Raw genomic sequence first — 19,386 nt, forward strand, 5'->3', positions numbered from 1 at the left:
GATTAACACGGTCAAAGGCAGCACTAAAATCAAGGCCAATCATACGAACTTCCCGACCACAATCAAGGGATTTCTGTACAGCATTGGAGATTGTAAGAAGGGCATCACATGCTCCAAGGCCTTTACGAAAACCAAATTGCAAACTAGGGAGTAGATGATTACCTACAGCAAACCTATTAAGACGTTTTGCCAGAAGACGTTCAAAAACTTTATATAATATGGGAGTTATGGAAATTGGGCGGTAATCAGTGGGACTTGAGCTACCACAAACACATTTACATAGAGGAGTAACATTACCAATTCTCCAACTAGTGCTAAATGCTCCTCTTCTTACTAACTTGCGCAAAATAACAGATAACTTTGGAGCTAAGAAATCTGCTGTCTTTATAAAAAACAAAGGAAAAATACCATTTGGGTCTACACCTCCATAAGCATCAAGGTCCACCAACAGAGCTTTAATCTCACGAGATCGAAAAGCTAAACTAGTTAGTTTAGCCTCAGGAAAACAGGAATGAGGAAGTTCAAGTTTTTCATTACTCTGTTTACTGTCAAAAACATCAGCCAAAAGGGTTGCCTTTTCCTTTGGACAGTGAGTGACTGAGCCATCTGGTTTAAGTAAAGGAGGAACTGTTGCATCTACACCAAAGAGTGCAGATTTAAGGGTAGACCACCATTTATGTTCCTGAGTTGTACCAGAAAGTGTTTCTTTTATGGTTAAATTGTACTCCTTTTCAGTTGAGGCATAAACTCTCTGAAAAAAGCTCGAAGCTGAGTATAGTTGTTCCAGGTCAAATCTGATCTGTTACCCTTCCAAAGATGATAGGCCCCCTGTTTCTCCAAATAAGCACGTCTACAATCATCATTGAACCACGGTTTGTCCTTCACTCGGTACCTTAGCACACGAGAAGGGATACGCCTATTAATTATGTTGAATAGATTCTCATTCAAAGGGATAACAGGATCTACACTATTATATAATTGTGACCAATTCAAGCACAAAAGATCATGTAAAATCCCATTCCAGTCTGCTTGGGATTTCATACAAATTTTACAAGAATATGATATATCAGGGACAGGCTGCTCAGTCTTCACTAATAATGAAATCAAGGCATGATCAGATGTCCCGACTGGAGAACCAACCTTACTAATTATAACGCCAGGGGAGTCAGTGTATACGAGGTCCAAGCAATTACCAGACCTGTGAGTAGCTTCATTTATGATTTGTTCACAGCCTGATTCAGAGGCAAAGTCTAAAGCTCTTAAGCCATGGCGATCGGTAGGAGAGATAGAACTTAACCACTCCCTATGTTGAGCATTAAAATCACCAACAAAGACAAAAGAAGCCTTTCTGTCATCTTGTATCTTAGCTTTAATGGTAAGAAGACAATCAAAGATAGAATCATCTATGTCTGGATTCCGGTAGATCGAACACAAATAAAAGTTGTTATGCCTGCCACAAACTTCTATTACCTGAATCTCATGACATCCACATTGATAGCAGGACTTTTGAGAAGCAGGGTATTCGGTCCTAATATACACCGCCATTCCCCTGGCCCTAGGGATGGCATCACGTTTCAACATTATTGGCTTCTTAAAACCAGTTATAAGGAGCTCAGATGAGTGCCTCATATTAGAAACCAAAGTTTCTGAGCACAAAAGAATATCATACTGTCTGGACGCAATTGTAAGGTCTTGGATATTTGCATGAAGACCACGAATTTTGCAATACAGAAGACGACATTGACGAAATCTAGGACGTACTGGTCCCCGATTTCGGTCAAAGTCTCCAGACAACATAAGAATTGATAGAAATAAAAAAGAGACATCATACTTAAAAACTAGATTAACAAGAATTATAACAAAAACAATACGTACAGAATTATAAACAAAGTGATTGATGATACCCATAGACTATAGTAAAAAGTCGGAAAAACTGGTCAACATAGAGGAGCCGATACACCATGCAAGGCTAAATACCCTCCAGGATAGCCACTTCAACTGAAGGGAGGACAGTAAGGATGGTTTTGAGAAGAAAAATAATCAGAAAAAGGAAAAGACAACCTCTTGATAAACCACCAGGAATCCATGGCCCTTCTATTAAGCCTGCCCAACACACCATTTAAAAAAAACAAGAGAAAAAAAAAATAAGATAGAATAGTGTGCCTGAGTGTACCCTTACGCAAGAGAACTCCAACCCAAGACAGTGGAAGACCATGGAACAGAGGCTATGGCACTACCCATGACTAGAGTGGTTTAATTTTGAAGTGTCCTTCTCCTAGAGGAGCTGCTTACCACAGCTAAAGAGTCTCTTCTACCCTTACCAAGAGGAAAGTACACTGAACAAATTGCACTACAGTAATTAGCCCCTTGGGTGAAGAAGTATTAAGTATCTCATTGTTGTCAGGTGTATGAGGAAAGACGAGAATATGTAAAGAATAGGCCAAACTACTCTGTGTAAGTGTAGGCAAAGAAAAAATAAGCCGTGACCAGAGAGAGGGATCCAATGCATTACTGTCTGGCCAGTCAAAGGATCCAATACCTCTCTAGTGGTAGTATCTCAACGGGTGGCTGGTGCCCTGGCCAACCTACTGTACTACCATGTCAGAAAGAATTTTATATGCACTCATATACCACTTATATATGGCAAACTCCAGTTTCTCTCGCAAGCTCAAGAGTATTAGAGATATATATTTTGGGTTCTGATAGTGATTTCAAGCTTGTACTGATTTATCAGCTTTTATTGAATAGATGATAGTAATTTGTTAACTTAATCTTGCCATTGATTACTCCATGCCAAAGTTTCGTAGCAAAGGATTAAACCCCAATGGGGGGTTAGAAATCACAAAAAGACAATAACATCTGACCGGCCGGTAATCGAACCCTGGTCCAGGATGCTTGTATGACTGGCCAAATAGTATGGTCATTGTCATACAAACATCCTGGACCCGGTTTCGATTCCTGGCCGGTCAAATGCTATTGTCTTTGTGTGATTTCGCCTCGAGACTCTGATCCCGAGGTTGTTAAGAGAATCCAGACATTAATTTATTAAAATATATGGTTTATTCGAAATAAAAAAAAACATACATACATACATATATATATATATATATATATATATATATATATATATATATATATATATATATATATATATATATATATATATATATATATCTATATATATATATATATATATATATGCCTGTGTGTGAATGTGTATAAGTTAGTGGGCGTGCACATTTTAGACCTTGAAACAAGTGAAAAAATTAATGGTGTTATTACTTTTATTTTATTAACATTTTTATACATAATGCAAGATATCATAAAAGTAACATGTTTATACATAACACGAGATCCCTATAGATCCCGCTAGAGAGTTATGGGGTCCTTTGACTGGCCAGATAGTATTACATTGGATCCTCCCCTTTGCCTACACGTACACCGAATAGTCTGGCCTATTCTTTACAGATTCTAATCTGTCCTCATACATCTGACAACACTGAGATTACCAAACATTTTTTTTTTCACCCAAGGTGTTAACTACTGCACTGTAACTGTCCAGTGGTCACTTTCCTCTTGGTAAGGGTAGAAGCGACTCTTTAGCTATGGTAAGCAGCTTTTCTAGGAGAAGGACACTCCAAAATCAAACCATTGTTCTCTAGTTTTGGATAGTGCCATAGCCTCTGTACCATGGTCTTTTACTTTCTTGGGTTAGAGTTCTCTTGCTTGAAGGTACATTCGGGCACTCTATTCTATCTAATTTATTTTCCTCTTGTTTTGTTAAAGTCTTTATAGTTTATTTAAGAAATATATATTCTAATGTTATTACTCTTAAAATATTCTATTTTTCCTTGTTTCTTTCCTCACTGGGCTATTTTCCCTGTTGGGGCCCTGGGCTTATAGCATCCTGCTTTTCCAACTAAGGTTGTAGCTTATCAAGTAATAATAATAATAATAATAATAATAATAATAATAATAATAATAATAAGCTTCTTAATGACATCGAAGAAGATTGGTTTATGCAAAGAGGATAATATAGGGATAATGGAGAACAGAATATAGTATAATCTTGAATTTTGACATTGGGTACACGTAATTAAAGAATTATTCAGAATTTTCCTTCCGGTAAAGTCGATGATATGGATTACTGAAAGAGTTCTCTTGTTTGATGGTACACTCGGGTACACTATTCTATCTTGTTTATCTTCCTCTTCTTAATTTTTATGTTTATATAGTTTATATATGATATATCTAATGCAATGTTGTTATTGTTCTTAAAACATTTAATTTTAATATTTAATTACTTCTCTTGAAGTTTCCTTATTTGCTTTCCTCACTGAGATTAACAAATTAATGCTGTGACTTTTTTCGATTTAATATTAAGACTGCAGTTTTATGTTGTTTGGTTCGTTGGATATATACCTTTAGAAGTCAGCGCTACAAAAAGTAAATTATATCTTTTGCTTATGATATACAGTAGGTGTTGTTTTCATTCTTTTCACAGACATATTTAGGTTTTCAATGGGATAGTGATATCTAGATCAGATTAATGGAATGGTTGGAAAAGTATGACATATATTGACTTGTTTTTCTCTAACTGCAAATTTTAAAAGGTTTTCTTGCCTGTATTGATACTATGTTTTTAAACATATAATATATAAACTCACACACGCACACACACACACACACCACACACACGCACACACACACACACACACACACACATATATATATATATATATATATATATATATATATATATATATATATATATATATATATATATATATATATTGGAGGTGTGTGCTAGTAAAGGGAACACAGGAGAAGTATGTAAGGTTGATCCAAGATATATATGAAGGAGCAAAACCACAGGTTAGATGGTCCAAGACATATATGAAAGAGTAAAACCACAGGTCAGATGCAGTGTTGAGTTAACTGAATGGTTACCAGTATAAGTTAGTTCAAATTAGTCATCTGCTTCAGGCCCTTATCTTTTATGGCTGTGCCATCCTCTGAATGTTGACCCAGGGTTGCTGAATCGCTTGTTAAAGATCGGCCTAAAATTAGTGAATTTTAAAATTACGGGTCATGAAGCTGATCTCTACCAAATTCAAAGTACAATAATAAGTAGGTGTTTCTTCTTCATTTGTACAAAATACTGGCTTACTGAGAAAGTCTTTTAAGTTGTTTGGTGATCAATCTACCCTGGGGAAATGGTTTAATTCTTTCATTCTAATTTGTTTCGAGAATTGTTCTACTGTCTGGTTTTGAACTGATGACTGTCCGTTTAATTTTTTGAAAAAAAACTGAGGTCTATAAAATCTCCTATTCCTGTTCTTGGTATAAATCTTAACACCGTTGTTCAGTTAGTTCTTTCTGAATGTTGCATAAGATTTTTCGTGACTCTGACCATCCTTAACATTCAGATCTACGCTTTATTCTAGAAGTTTGATCCTAGTGGTGAGCAGATTGAGGAATGCTCTTCCTAATCTCTCAGTTAAATCGCTAGAATTTCAGATTGTTCAACTCGGAGCAAATGTTTTTATGAGGAAAAGTTTGACATTTCTCTCTCTTCATAGTTGATATATTACAGATCAATTTTAACTTTGTTACTGATCTTGAAATATATCAAATTTTTCGATCACTACTCACATATAGTTCATATATTTCCTTATTTTCTTTTTTCACTGGGCAATTATCTCAAACTTGGTGCATGTGGTTTGCTCGTGACATTGTGTTATGTACCACCTACAAAAGGGTAGCGGTATCAAAACTAGAGCAATAAAGGACTGCAACGGAAAACAGAGGATTAACAATTAGTAGAAAGAAGACTGATATAGATCACGATTCAGTGATCAGTATGGAAGAGGCTAGGTTGATCGGAATGAAAAAGAATTTAGGTAGCGGGGTTCAGTAGTAGCTGATGGTGGAAATTTGGTTGCAGAAATAACACACAGATGGCAGACTGAATGGACAAATTGGAGAAAGATGTCAGGTGTCTTGTTCGACCGCAGAATTAACATAAAGAATAAAAGTAGAATGTATAAGAGAGTAGAGAGACCCACTTTGATGCATTGAGCACAAACATGGCTAGTAAAGAGAGTGAAAGAGGATAAATTGGATGCAGTTCAGATGAAAATGCTTAGGTAAACATGAGAAGTAATAACTATGTACAACATAAAAAATGAAAGAATAAAAGAAACTACTAAATTCGTAGTCTTTTCAATCGAAGGCACAATAAAGAAGACTGTATTGGTATGGCCATGTGATTAGACTATCATTATTATTATTATTATTATTATTATTATTATTATTATTATTATTATTATTATTATTATTATTAATAATAAGCTAATCTACAACCCAAGTTGTAAAAGCAAGTTTGTTATAAGCCAAGGGCTCCAACAGAGAAGAATAGCCCAGTGAAGAAAGGAAACAAGGACATAAATAAGCTACAAGACTAGTAATAACAATCAAAAGAAAATATTATAGGATTATTAACGGCATTAATTTACATCTATCATATATAAGCTATAACATAGAAGCTATTATATATAAACTACAATACTATAATATTTCTGGCCTGGAATTTACAAAATCATTTATTGAGGGTGAATACAAACATGTTTTGCATTTTCTAAACCAAAGTTATATGGTATAATGAAATGAATATTCAAATATATAATTTATTTGTGACCTAAAATTCACAAAATCAATAACGGATGTTATTCATACTCAATAAGTTTTCAAGAAACAATAAGCATTACCAGTTGTGTTATCAACTTCAAAAACTTTAACAAATTCATATTCATTACATTATAATATATATATATATATATATATATATATATATATATATATATATATATATATATATATATATATATATATATATATATATATATATATATATATTATATATATATATATATATATATATATATATATATATATATATATATATATACATATATATATATATATATATATATATATATATATATATATATATATATATATATATATATATATATATATATATATATATATACTGTGTGTGTGTGCGCGCAAACGCTTGCAAGCTTATAATAATTATAAAAAGGCCATGGTCATCGAACGTGGTGTTCGTCAATATCATACCGAGGCTTATTAAGCATCCTTATGAACAAAAGTCTAAACCTCGGTGAGACTCGAAGCTTAACCTAAAAGTAATCATTCTCTATTTCAAAAAAAAAAAGTTGGAAATCGTTTACAAATAACGATTTAAAAATTCTAAATAGCTTGTGGAAAAATTTAATCTTTTTTCTAAATCATAAAATTGCAAGAAAATCAGTTGTAGAAGAAGAAAGGAGAGGAATAAATAGTTATGTACTGAGAATGGTAACCATAGAAAATGGAAAACATGGCTACAATGTCATCACCCTGAATATCCGAATCCATTTGATTTTCCATTTCGATATCCATTCTTTTTTCCATTCCCATTCGAGTAGCTGTTTCCGTTAGCAGCTCCATTCCTTTTGGTGTAGCCATTTCCGTTACCGTTGATAACACCATTGTCATTGGTGTAACCATTTCCGTTGCCATTGGTGTAGCCATTTCCAATACCATTGGTGTAACCATTTCCGTTGCCATTGGTGTAACCATTTCCATTGCCATTGGTGTAGCCATTTCCAATACCATTGGTGTAACCATTTCTGTTGCCATTGGTGTAGCCATTTCCAATACCATTGGTGTAACCATTTCCGTTGCCACTGGTGTAACCATTTTCATTGACATTGGTGTAACCATTTCCATTGCCATTGGTGTAGCCATTTCCATTGCCATTGGTGTAGCCGTTTCCATTACCATTAATAGCACCATTACCATTGGAATAGCCATTTCCATTACCATTAATAGCACCATTACCATTGGTGTAGTCATTTCCATTGACAGCACCATTACCGTTGCTGTAGCCATTTCCATTACCATTGGCGTAGCCGTTTCCATTACCATTAATAGCACCATTACCATTGGCGTAGCCATTTCCATTGACAGCACCATTACCGTTGCTGTAGCCATTTACATTACCATTGGTGTAGCCATTTCCATTGACAGCACCATTACCATTGGTGTAGCCATTTCCATTGACAGCACCATTACCGTTGCTGTAGCCATTTCCATTACCTGTTTCCATTACCATTAATAGCACCATTACCATTGGCGTAGCCATTTCCATTGGCAGCACCATTACCGTTGCTGTAGCCATTTCCATTACCATTGGTGTAGCCATTTCCATTGACAGCACCATTACCGTTGCTGTAGCCATTTAAATTTCCATTGGTGTAGCCGTTTCCATTACCAATAATAGCACCATTACCATTGGTGTAGCCATTTCCATTGACAGCACCATTACCATTGGTGTAGCCATTTCCATTGCCATTGATGTAGCCATTTCCATTGACAGCACCATTATCATTAGTGTAGCCATTTCCATTGCCATTGGTATAGCCATTCCCATTGACAGCACCATTACCATTGGTGTAGCCATTTCCATTGACAGCACCATTACCGTTGCTGCAGCCATTTCCATTACCATTGGCGAAGCCGTTTCCATTACCATTAATAGCACCATTACCATTGGTGTAGCCGTTTCCATTGCCATTGGTGTAGCCATTTCCGTTGGCAGCACCATTACCATTGGTGTTGCCATTTCCGTTGACAGCACCATTACCATTGGTGTAGCCATTTCCATTGCCATAGGTATAGCCATTTCTATTGACAGCACCATTACCATTAGTGTAGCCATTCCCATTAACAGCCCCATTACCGTTGGTGTAGCCATTTCCATTACCGTTGGTGTAGCCATTACCGTTGCCATTGGCAACTCCATTACCATTGCCATGGGCACCACCATTGCCATTCCCATTGACTCTCGTAATGTCAGCGTTGAGGCCGAAGAACTGAGGCGAGGTGGAGCAGTCGACGTTGTAGTATCAATCACACACAAAGAACTGCTGATTGAAAAGGGTCCCGTTGGGACAGAGGAAGGAGTCGAGTCTTCCGTCCGCCTGGCAGATGTGGAATACCTGTGGATGATAGATTATTATCATTCAAAGGAGGAGATTGACAAGCCCAATGAGTCAAGCTCGACTCTTGCAGAGCTGGACTAACTAAATTCGAAAAGAAAAGTATCTATATTATATCTAATTAATGGCTAAAGTAGAACATTATATATATGGATGTAAAAATAAATAGATTATATGTTAAAAATATGGAGTAAATAGAAATTTAAATATTACATAAAAACCTGTTTCTTATAAAAGTTAGAATTAAAAACAGACAGAAATTCTCAGAGTCCAACAAAAGGTCAATAAAACTTTTCTCACCAAAACATGAATATCTCTCTCTCTCTCTCTCTCTCTCTCTCTCTCTCTCTCTCTCTCTCTCTCTCTCTCTCTCTCTCTCTCTCTCTCTCTCTCTAAAAACTTTGTAGTCTCTAAAAATATGTTTTATAGTTAAAATCCAGTCAAACTCAACGCACCTTAGAACTGCTTCACGAGGTGAGCACGCCAAATTCTCATGCGTCACTCATGTGTGACCTTTACGCAATATTGTTCAAATGACTTAATTCCTCCTTTCTTTTTGTAATGAATATTCCAACTGAGAAACAAATATCTTTATTTCGATTGAGATTAATAAAAGACTTAATAGGATTTACGCAATGCTCAAGTCAGGTCTACCTCCTATCCTGGTTTTCTTCATCTCCCGTCTTTAGAAAGATGGAGGGAAGGGTTATGTCAAACTTTTTGGGTCTAACCTGTCTTACTTTCCAGGGAGGATTTTTTTTTTTTTTATTGAGGGATGCTATTGTAATGTATTTTCCTATGATAGTCTCTACCATTTGAAGAATCTTATTCTACCTTTCTTCAAAGGATGGTCTTTGTCTTTGGAAGTATTTTATGCAACTGGCATTCTTTTATTCTGAAGGATCTTATTCTAAACTTCTTCTTTAAATGGTCTACACATTCTGAAGAATACTGTTTACTTTTCTTCTAAGGATAGCCTAGCCTTTGGAAGCTGTTCTTTCTCCAAGTCAAAATTTCTAGTACATTTTAGCCACACCATTATGAAAAAAAAGATGAGTTCACATATCTATCGAACATATTAATCAGTATAACACTGACTTCCCTAACAAACAAAAGGGCCTCCGAATTTGTCAAAAATATTCTCTTAGACTTTATCAATGTCTATTTTATCTAAATCTTTTGCCAGTGATCAGCTTGAGATTTCCAATTCTAAAGTGAAAGTAAAGTATACAGGATAAGTTCCTTAATTTGAAAAAAAAAAAAAAAAAAAAAAAAAAAAAAGCAGTTTACCACATAACAGCAGAACACCAGGCCAAAATTTTGCCGGGACTTTTAGCAACCTTTCAACCACTTAAAACATGTTGCAACTCCAATGATTTGAAAGAGAAAAGAAAAAAAAGATATAGGCGAAAATAATTGGTTTTTGAAAGAACCAGATGTCATTAAACTATGAAAGTAATATCATATCTTAGATTAAAATTTGGCTCGAAAACTTGTTTATTAATTTTTCTTGCATATTTCAAAAGATAAACAGTGAAATTGAAATTATTATGAAGTAAATCAAGATAAAATTCCATAAGGAAAACTAGTGGGAATCAGTGAGAGTTGAATTTATCAGGGGAATCTGATCTTGGGTAAATCAAAGTTAGGCTACATTTCATAGGAAAAACTAAAATGAAAATCTTCTCTCTCTCTGTCTGTCTGTCTGTCTGTCTCTCTCTCTCTCTCTCTCTCTCTCTCTCTCTCTCTCTCTCTCTCTCTCTCTCTCTCTCTTTATGATAAGTAAACAGTAGACGAATTATTACCTGGCATCTTGATTCAGAAGAAATATCTGCATAATACCCAGGAAGAAGACCATCGCAAACGAATTCGGTGATGGGCACTGATGCCAAAATGGGGTAGTCTTGCCCGGGCACACCTCCTCCTGGGATGGCTTCGGCCAAGGCTGCTAATCCGTTCACAGCGAAACGGTTTCCATTGATGCCGTTAACTCCGAAGCCGTTGCCGTTAGTGTAATCCCCATTACCATTGCTATAGGCACCGTTGCCGTTGACTGTAATTCCGTTGCCATTACCATTCGTGTATACTCCATTACCGTTTCCGTTAACTCCATTGCCGTTTGTATATGCGCCGTTGACATTACCATAAGCCCCGTTGCCATTGACAGCAATTCCATTGGCATTGCCAATGGTGTAGGCTCCATTGTCATAACCATTTCCATTGGCACCATTCAGCACGCTATTGCCGTTCGCATAGCCGTTCGTATTGCCATTAAAAATATTGCTGTTGCCATTAGTATAAACGCCATTTCCGTTGCCGTTTCCATTAGCATTAACTCCATTTCCGTTGCCGTTACCATTAGCATAGACGTCATTTCCGTTGCCATTGCCGTTTCCATTAACATAAACTCCATTTCCGTTGCCATTGCCGTTTCCGTTAGTATAACCTCCATTGCCGTTGCCGTTGTTATAGGGGAGTAGGGCGCCTAAACATCTTCCTACCGAACCTGAAAGGTAAGGGAAAGAATTAGCCAATTTTTAAAAATAAATCTTTGCTCTAAAAGCAATGTGCTCTCTCTCTCTCTCTCTCTCTCTCTCTCTCTCTCTCTCTCTCTCTCTCTCTCTCTCTCTCTCTCTCTCTCTCTCTCTATATATATATATATATATATATATATATATATATATATATATATATATATATATATATATATATATATATATATATATATATATATATATATATATATATATATATATATATATATATATATATATATATACATCTCAAGAGGAGATATAGGTTTTATAACTGAAAAAGAAAGAATGGTATGGATACCTATAAGTAATTTGGGCATACTGTACGATGACCAAGATGATTTTTGCAAAAGGTAACAGCAGAAGAGATTGCATAAGTAAACTTAACAATAAGGAAGATATAATTGTAATGAAGACAAAGTTGAATATGACAGACTTAAATGAAAATCATACAAACAGGAATGAAATTGATAAGCTTTGTGAGTTGTGCAGAGACAGATGATACAACAGAGTTTATGTTTAGCTGTAAATAATTAAGAAAATTGTGAAGAAGTAGCATAGAGTTAAGGAAAAAAGAATTGTCAAGTATTAATGTTCATTACACTTTTTGGCTTTGTAGAGGAGATAAGCAGAAGTTTAGTTAGCTAAGTTACCGAGAGAACATAAAGAGATATTATACAAGGAAGGTACAGACCTCACGTGAGCAGACATCTCACGTGAAACAAGATTATGCACCTATAATTTTCTTACAGGAGATGGTAACAGGTTTACAATGATTTTAACTATCAATCTGTCCAGGAAGGAACATAATGTAATGACATAAGTCCTTCATATAACGGAATGATAAGTCACTTGACGATTATCGGACTAGATAAACGTATGTGTTTTCATCTCATCCATATATCAAGTTAGCCTCACGCAGTTGAGATTATGTAGGATCGAGTGTGCATACACAGATGTGTAATGATAGTAAGAAGACAATAGTATATGGGTATCTTACAGGACTTGTCAGAAGTTTTTATTTCCTGTGCATAAAAATCGCATTTTTGTTAAAAAAACACAAATGATTTGCAATTCGGTGATAAATGCAGCCATAAGTTACAGTTTGAAAATAAACTGGTTATCTTAATAAGGTTCACATCCATTGCATCAAAACGATAAATAATTTGGTATATGTTTAAAAGTTTGTTTTTAAATCCTTCCTTAGTTATGAATGAACTAACATAAGTCCACACAGTGTCATTTAAGTTTTAAATCTTGAACTTACTGCAGCTAATGAACATAGCTACGTACGTAGAATATGAACATTAGATGTGAAAAACTATAATGATGCAAAATAAGCATATGATGAGAGAGAGAGAGAGAGAGAGAGAGAGAGAGAGAGAGAGAGAGAGAGAGAGAGAGAGAGAGAGAGAGAGAGAGAGAGAGAGAGAGAGAGAGATTATCTATGAGCTGCAAATGTCAAAAATTAAAGGAGATACTATATCTGCATTTCAGATGAATATCTCCTCATTCATAAGGCAAATCATAATGATAATAATCCAGTAATCCCATTTCATTTCCCTTACGCACACACACACACACACACACACACACACACACACACACACACACACACACATATATATATATATATATATATATATATATATATATATATATATATATATATATATATATATATACTTTACACTGTTCTTAAAGTATTTATAGTATAAGATATCTAGACCAATGTCTTGCCACGTAAGAGTTCAAGAAATTGGTTAAAATATATATATATATATATATATATATATATATATATATATATATATATTCATATTTATGTTTGTGTGTCCGTGTTCTTATACATATTAATGTAAAATTATTCAAACTTACCAACTACCATAAAAGTGGCCAATATCCTGAACATAATCTCAATGGTAAAGAGAAGACAAAAGTCTCCACAAGCTATTTAGAGAAAGGAGAGAAGTGAGAGAAGAAGAAGTTTCCTCCAGCAAGAATCGTAAACAATATGATGTCTGAAGCAGAGACTGGGTTCTTTATATACACTGTGCAGCTCAGCTGTTAGGGTCAGGGCAGGGTCACGTTTTGGGTGTCATGCTGGCTTCTGTAGAAAGGTTGCATCAGGTAGCCTCTCTCCATGGGGTAAATATGTTACAATGTTGTTTGAATAATAGATTCTAAAGCAGATTTTTACTTCTTTGATGTACTCCAATTCTACACTTTCATTTTCGAATTATTATAGATATTATTACTCGGCTTAATAGTGGTGCATGATCTATGGAGAGAGAGAGAGAGAGAGAGAGAGAGAGAGAGAGAGAGAGAGAGAGAGAGAGAGAGAGAGAGAGAGAGAGAGATAACACCCATTTAAGAGACGATGCAAAAATTGTGATGACTTTATACATAGCTGAAAATTATAATTATATTGTTATAGTTAGTTGTTTTTTTTAACACAAGCCTCTAATAGTTTAGAAGTTACGAGAAAATGTGTCTGGTATTGACTAATGGACATTGGAAAAAAATGTCTTTCTAAAATGTATAAATTATCATTTGAATTATCCTTTGGAGAAACACATTTAATAGTAATATATCACAATGCATCAATAATTCATAATTCTCCAAATGTGAAAAAAATAAGTAATTCTACCCACTGTGATTTGTATACTTTTGAAATATCTCTCCAACTGAAAAGCAAAAGTTACCATAAGAAACCCAGTTAAGTTACCATAAGAAACCCAATTTCAGAAAGTGTTCGATTCCTCTTCAAGACAGAATCTAAAGTTAATAAAGTAATTGAAGGATTACTAATCTCTTCTGCTCTTGCACGGAAATTGCGACTCCATTTATCATGTATATAGTCAATAAGATCTCTCTCTCTCTCTCTCTCTCTCTCTCTCTCTCTCTCTCTCTCTCTCTCTCTCTCTCTACGGCGTGAAAAAACTAAACATATAAAATGTACCTCCACCAATTAACCAAAAACACTCTTGTGACAAATACAACTGCGTGACGAATATTAATGAAAAAAAAAGGCTAAAAAAAAAAAAAAAAAAAATAAAGAGCCCTAAGAAATTTTCACTTGTAGCTATTTTTTGAAATATTCATAGTCTGAGCTTCAAAATCAACCTACATATATGAATATGTCTACGACAGTGCATTGTATATCACGAAAGCCAATAATGAGAGGATGATAGTTACAATGGACGAAAAAAATACTTAGAAAAATTTTATTTCACTCCAGGGGTAAACTACACCACTGTAATAGTTAAGTGGCTACTTTCCACTTGGTAAGGATAGAAAAGACTCTTTAGCTATGGTAAGCAGATCTTTTAGGAGAAGGACACTCCCAGACTAAACTGTTATGCTCTAGTCTTGGGGAGTTATAACCTCTGTACCATAGTCTTCCATTGTCTTGGGTTAGAGTTCTCTTGGTTGAGGATATACTCAAGCACACTATTCTATGTTTACCGTAAAAATATTTCCTCTCTGCATTGTGTTATTTTCCCTGTTGATGTCCCTGGACTTTTAGCATCCTGCTTTTCCAACTGGTGTTATAGCCTAGTTATAAATAATAACAGTACTAAATATATTCATTGCTATCTGATGATTCTACGTAATTACGATTAAGAGAAACTACACTGGATGAGGTCAACAAGTATTTTGACAGGATAAAACTAATTTTGAAGCATATTTTTTCAATGAATACAATAACATTTATTGGACTGTCTTTGTCCTATTCATAGTTTTATCAAAATCTAAGAACCTTGAAATTTAGTAAAACCAATCATCAGTGCCAAAAGATTTATTGATTATAAATGAAAAAAATATTAGTAGAGATATTTTCTCCTATCTTATATTATTTGGTCTTCATTTATATATATATATATATATATATATATATATATATATATATATATATATATATATATATATATATATATATATATATATATATATATATATACATAGAACAGGATATTTTTCTGGGCAAATTTACTAATATGGATAATATGTGGATCTTTGACTGATTGATTATAGACCCAGTAATGACCATATACCAGAGAGAGCATTTTTATACATACATACATATACCAAGGCACTTCCCACAATTTTGGGGGGTAGCCGACATCAACAAATGAAACAAAACAAAAAGGGGACTTCTACTCTCTACGTTCCTCCCAGCCTGACAAGGGACTCAACCGAGTTCAGCTTGTACTGCTAGGGTGCCATAGCCCACCCTCCCCCGTTATCCACCACAGATGAAACTTCATAATGCTGAATCCCCTACTGCTGCTGCCTTTAGATGTTTGAACCAAATAAACTACATTACATTTCGAACATGGGATATCATATATCATATTACTACGGTTTCAGGGGTTACTCTTGATTAACCATATTAATTTTTCTCTTTGATGAATAAGAAAATATGAAGATAACTCAAACCCCGGACAGGTTAGTTATTCAACTGGGAAGTACCTATTGAATCTCTTGGCTGACACCTTGAATTTTTACGATTTATCATTACTAACCAATACTATTGATGAGGTTTTTTTTGTATTAAAAAGTGTAAGTTTAGCTTTAATGGCAATTCCCTTGAATAAGTATTCAATAAGGCTATAGGTGATTCTTTGTTCCCTCTGTTGTCAAATACAAATGTATATATACATACATATATATATATATATATATATATATATATATATATATATATATATATATATATATATATATATATATACATATATATAAATACATATATATATATACATATATATAAATACATATATATACATTATATATATATATATACATACAAATATATAGATAGATAGATAAAGATAAAGATTTTTATATCAATTTATGCATAAACACACACACACACACACACACACACACACACACACACACACACACACACACATATATATATATATATATATATATATATATATATATATATATATATATATATATATATATATATATATATATATATATATATATATATATATATATATATATATATATATCGATTATTTTGAAACGAGATTGATCCCTCCAGTTTGGTCCCCTCAAGTTATTTTATATTGTTACGTTGATGATGTTCTGGGAATTCTTGAAAATCTTTCTTGTTATTATGCGTTCATGGATTCCATCCTTAAAAATTACTCTAAATGAAAATAAAGTCTACGATATTTTTTTTCTTAAACATTTTGCTGTTTTGATAAGGCAACAATATGAGTTTCTACATTTTGGAAAACTGTCAATAATATATATATTTCTATTATCATCATTATCATTATCATTATCATTATCATTATTATTATTATTATTATTATTATTATTATTATTATTATCATTATTATAATTTTTATTATTATTATTATTACTATTATTATCACTTGCCAAGCTACAACCCTAGTTGGAAAAGCAGGACACTATAAGCCCAGCGGCTCTAAGATAATAAAATCCTCTGTGTTTTCTTCTGATTGTCTAATGAAACTAAGAATATACAGCCCTGAAAAAACGAGTTTATTAGAATAGAACAAATTGGTAGTGATCTCTGCTGTCCTCGATATTTTGTTTTTATAAAATTATTTGAATATAGTAAAGGAAACCTTCTACAACTTCCAGTTACCCAAAAATATTATTCAATAAATAATTTGCTCTGTCTACCTTTACATGAATGCTCAAAAAATATTTTCCCCTTTAAAAATAGATATATAGGTATTGTCTAAATATACTAAACATTATATATAAAAAAGATAATTGAAAATAACCCAAAAATTACAATATGTCATATAATACGTTATGTTCGGAATGTCATTTATTACATCTTGAAAAGCTATATAAATATATACTGTATGTATAATAACCACGCATCATGAAAATGCAGTCTCAATAGCATACAGATTTTAAAGATTTAAAGGCCGCTCATGAATGGCAGAGGCATGGGACAGTGACATTGCCATAGCAGGCAGGACGATGCCCTAGAGACTGACCATATATACATATGATCATTGGCCAAGCCTCCTCTCTCTCCAAGCTGGGACTAGGGAAGGGCAGGCAATGGCTGCTGATGACTCAGCAGATAGACTTATAGGCTCCCCAAAAATACCAATCCTTAGCTCACAAGGATGGTGAAATTGCAGCGATCAAAGGAACTAACAAGTTTTGAGGGGGATACGAGCCCCAGTTTGGCATTCACCACTCAATGGGTCAAGACTCTTTATAGGATTAACTGGCCAAAGGTGTGACACAATCAATCCATGTTAATTTCTTTACACAGAGAAATCACTTTGAATTTAAGCTAATGATCTGTAGAAAACGGTAAAATCTTATTCTAACTCCGACTTTGTTATCTTTTGACCCTTTATTATGCCCTCAAGTATGTTGTATAAGGTCATTATAAAGCAGATTTCATATGAATCTTATGTTCGGTATAAGTATGATGTATATAAGTTTTTATTTCATTGGGAGTCAGATAATGTTATCAATAAGACGAGAGAAATAGTTCCAATCAAGTTTTTCATCAGGCTACATCAGGCTACACATGCACCACCTACCGGACGCAGGCTACAGTGTAGACAGTGAGGTAAAATCTCAAAAGCATTGTGACTAGGAAATGGATGTTGATAGGGTCGCCTTTGAATAAAAGTTATAAAACCATAGAATCCAAATAATAATAAAGCATGAAAATAATTATTTAAACGTCCAGTTGATTTGCTTTTGAGAAATATTGGTGAAATAGTTCAGCACAAATATAACTTGAGTCCAAAGAAATATATCTATGAATAATTGTTTGTATTTCAAAATATCAAATATAAAAAAAGTATGAAACCTTCAAGTGACTAATGGAGAACTACTAATTTTATGAACAAAAATTCATCATAAGATTTGACTTCAAGAAACTGGAAAAAATATTTTTTTCGATATATAAACAACTTACAAAGAATATTCACAAATTTTATGGATGGAATATCATTAACTTCGAGACTGAAAAGGAGAAAAAAATTTACTATTCTATCTAAATAAATTGATGCAGCTATAGTTATGTGCATAATTAACTTTTTCATGTAAAGACAATTCACAAAATATTTATATAAAATGTGATTTGCGACAAATCACATATTTTATGATAGAAAGAGGCCAAAAACGTAATTGATTCTTATGACATGGGAATAACCAAAACCATCTAATTAAAATTAAAAAATTCAGCCTTAAGAATCTGACAATATTAAGCAAGAATCATAAGGCAAAAGATCTTTTCACGCAATTTCCTCTAGATATAATAATCTCAAAGTAGAAAGATTAAAAAAAAAAAAAGAAATCTGCCTACCCAATAACTCAAACTCCTCTCCCATATAAACATTATTTTTACTGAACAATTTAGATTAATTCTCAAATTACTAATGCTATGCCTTAGTAAATTTGAGAACAAAGTAGGACAAGACTAGAAATTAAACTATATGAGAGATTACTCGAGTGCCGTATACGGATGAGATCATGATGAGGGGTATATGGAGATGGTTTGGGCAGGCTCTTCGCACTCCCCAAGAGATATTAGTTCACCAAACATTCAGCTGGGCTCCACAAGGCACTACAACAGTGGGAAGACCCAGACCTACATGGCTGAGGACTGAATCACGAAGTAGATGATGAATGGAAAAGTATTGAATTAAAAGATCAAGATAGAGACGACTGACCAAATCCAACCGAGGCCCTTTGCGTCAATATGCGTAGGAGGAGATGATGATGATGCCTTTTTAGAACTATCAATCTAT

The 19,386-nt window shown here is 33.9% G+C and overlaps 1 pseudogene; it reads right to left on the reverse strand.

Annotated features, from left to right (window-relative positions):
- Positions 1-7,420: 7,420 nt before the first annotated feature.
- Positions 7,421-19,386, reverse strand: part of LOC137615003 (uncharacterized) — a 27,502-nt pseudogene continuing 15,536 nt past the window's right edge.

This window comes from Palaemon carinicauda, chromosome 21 (genome assembly GCF_036898095.1).
Source record: "Palaemon carinicauda isolate YSFRI2023 chromosome 21, ASM3689809v2, whole genome shotgun sequence".
NCBI classification, from domain to species: domain Eukaryota; kingdom Metazoa; phylum Arthropoda; class Malacostraca; order Decapoda; family Palaemonidae; genus Palaemon; species Palaemon carinicauda.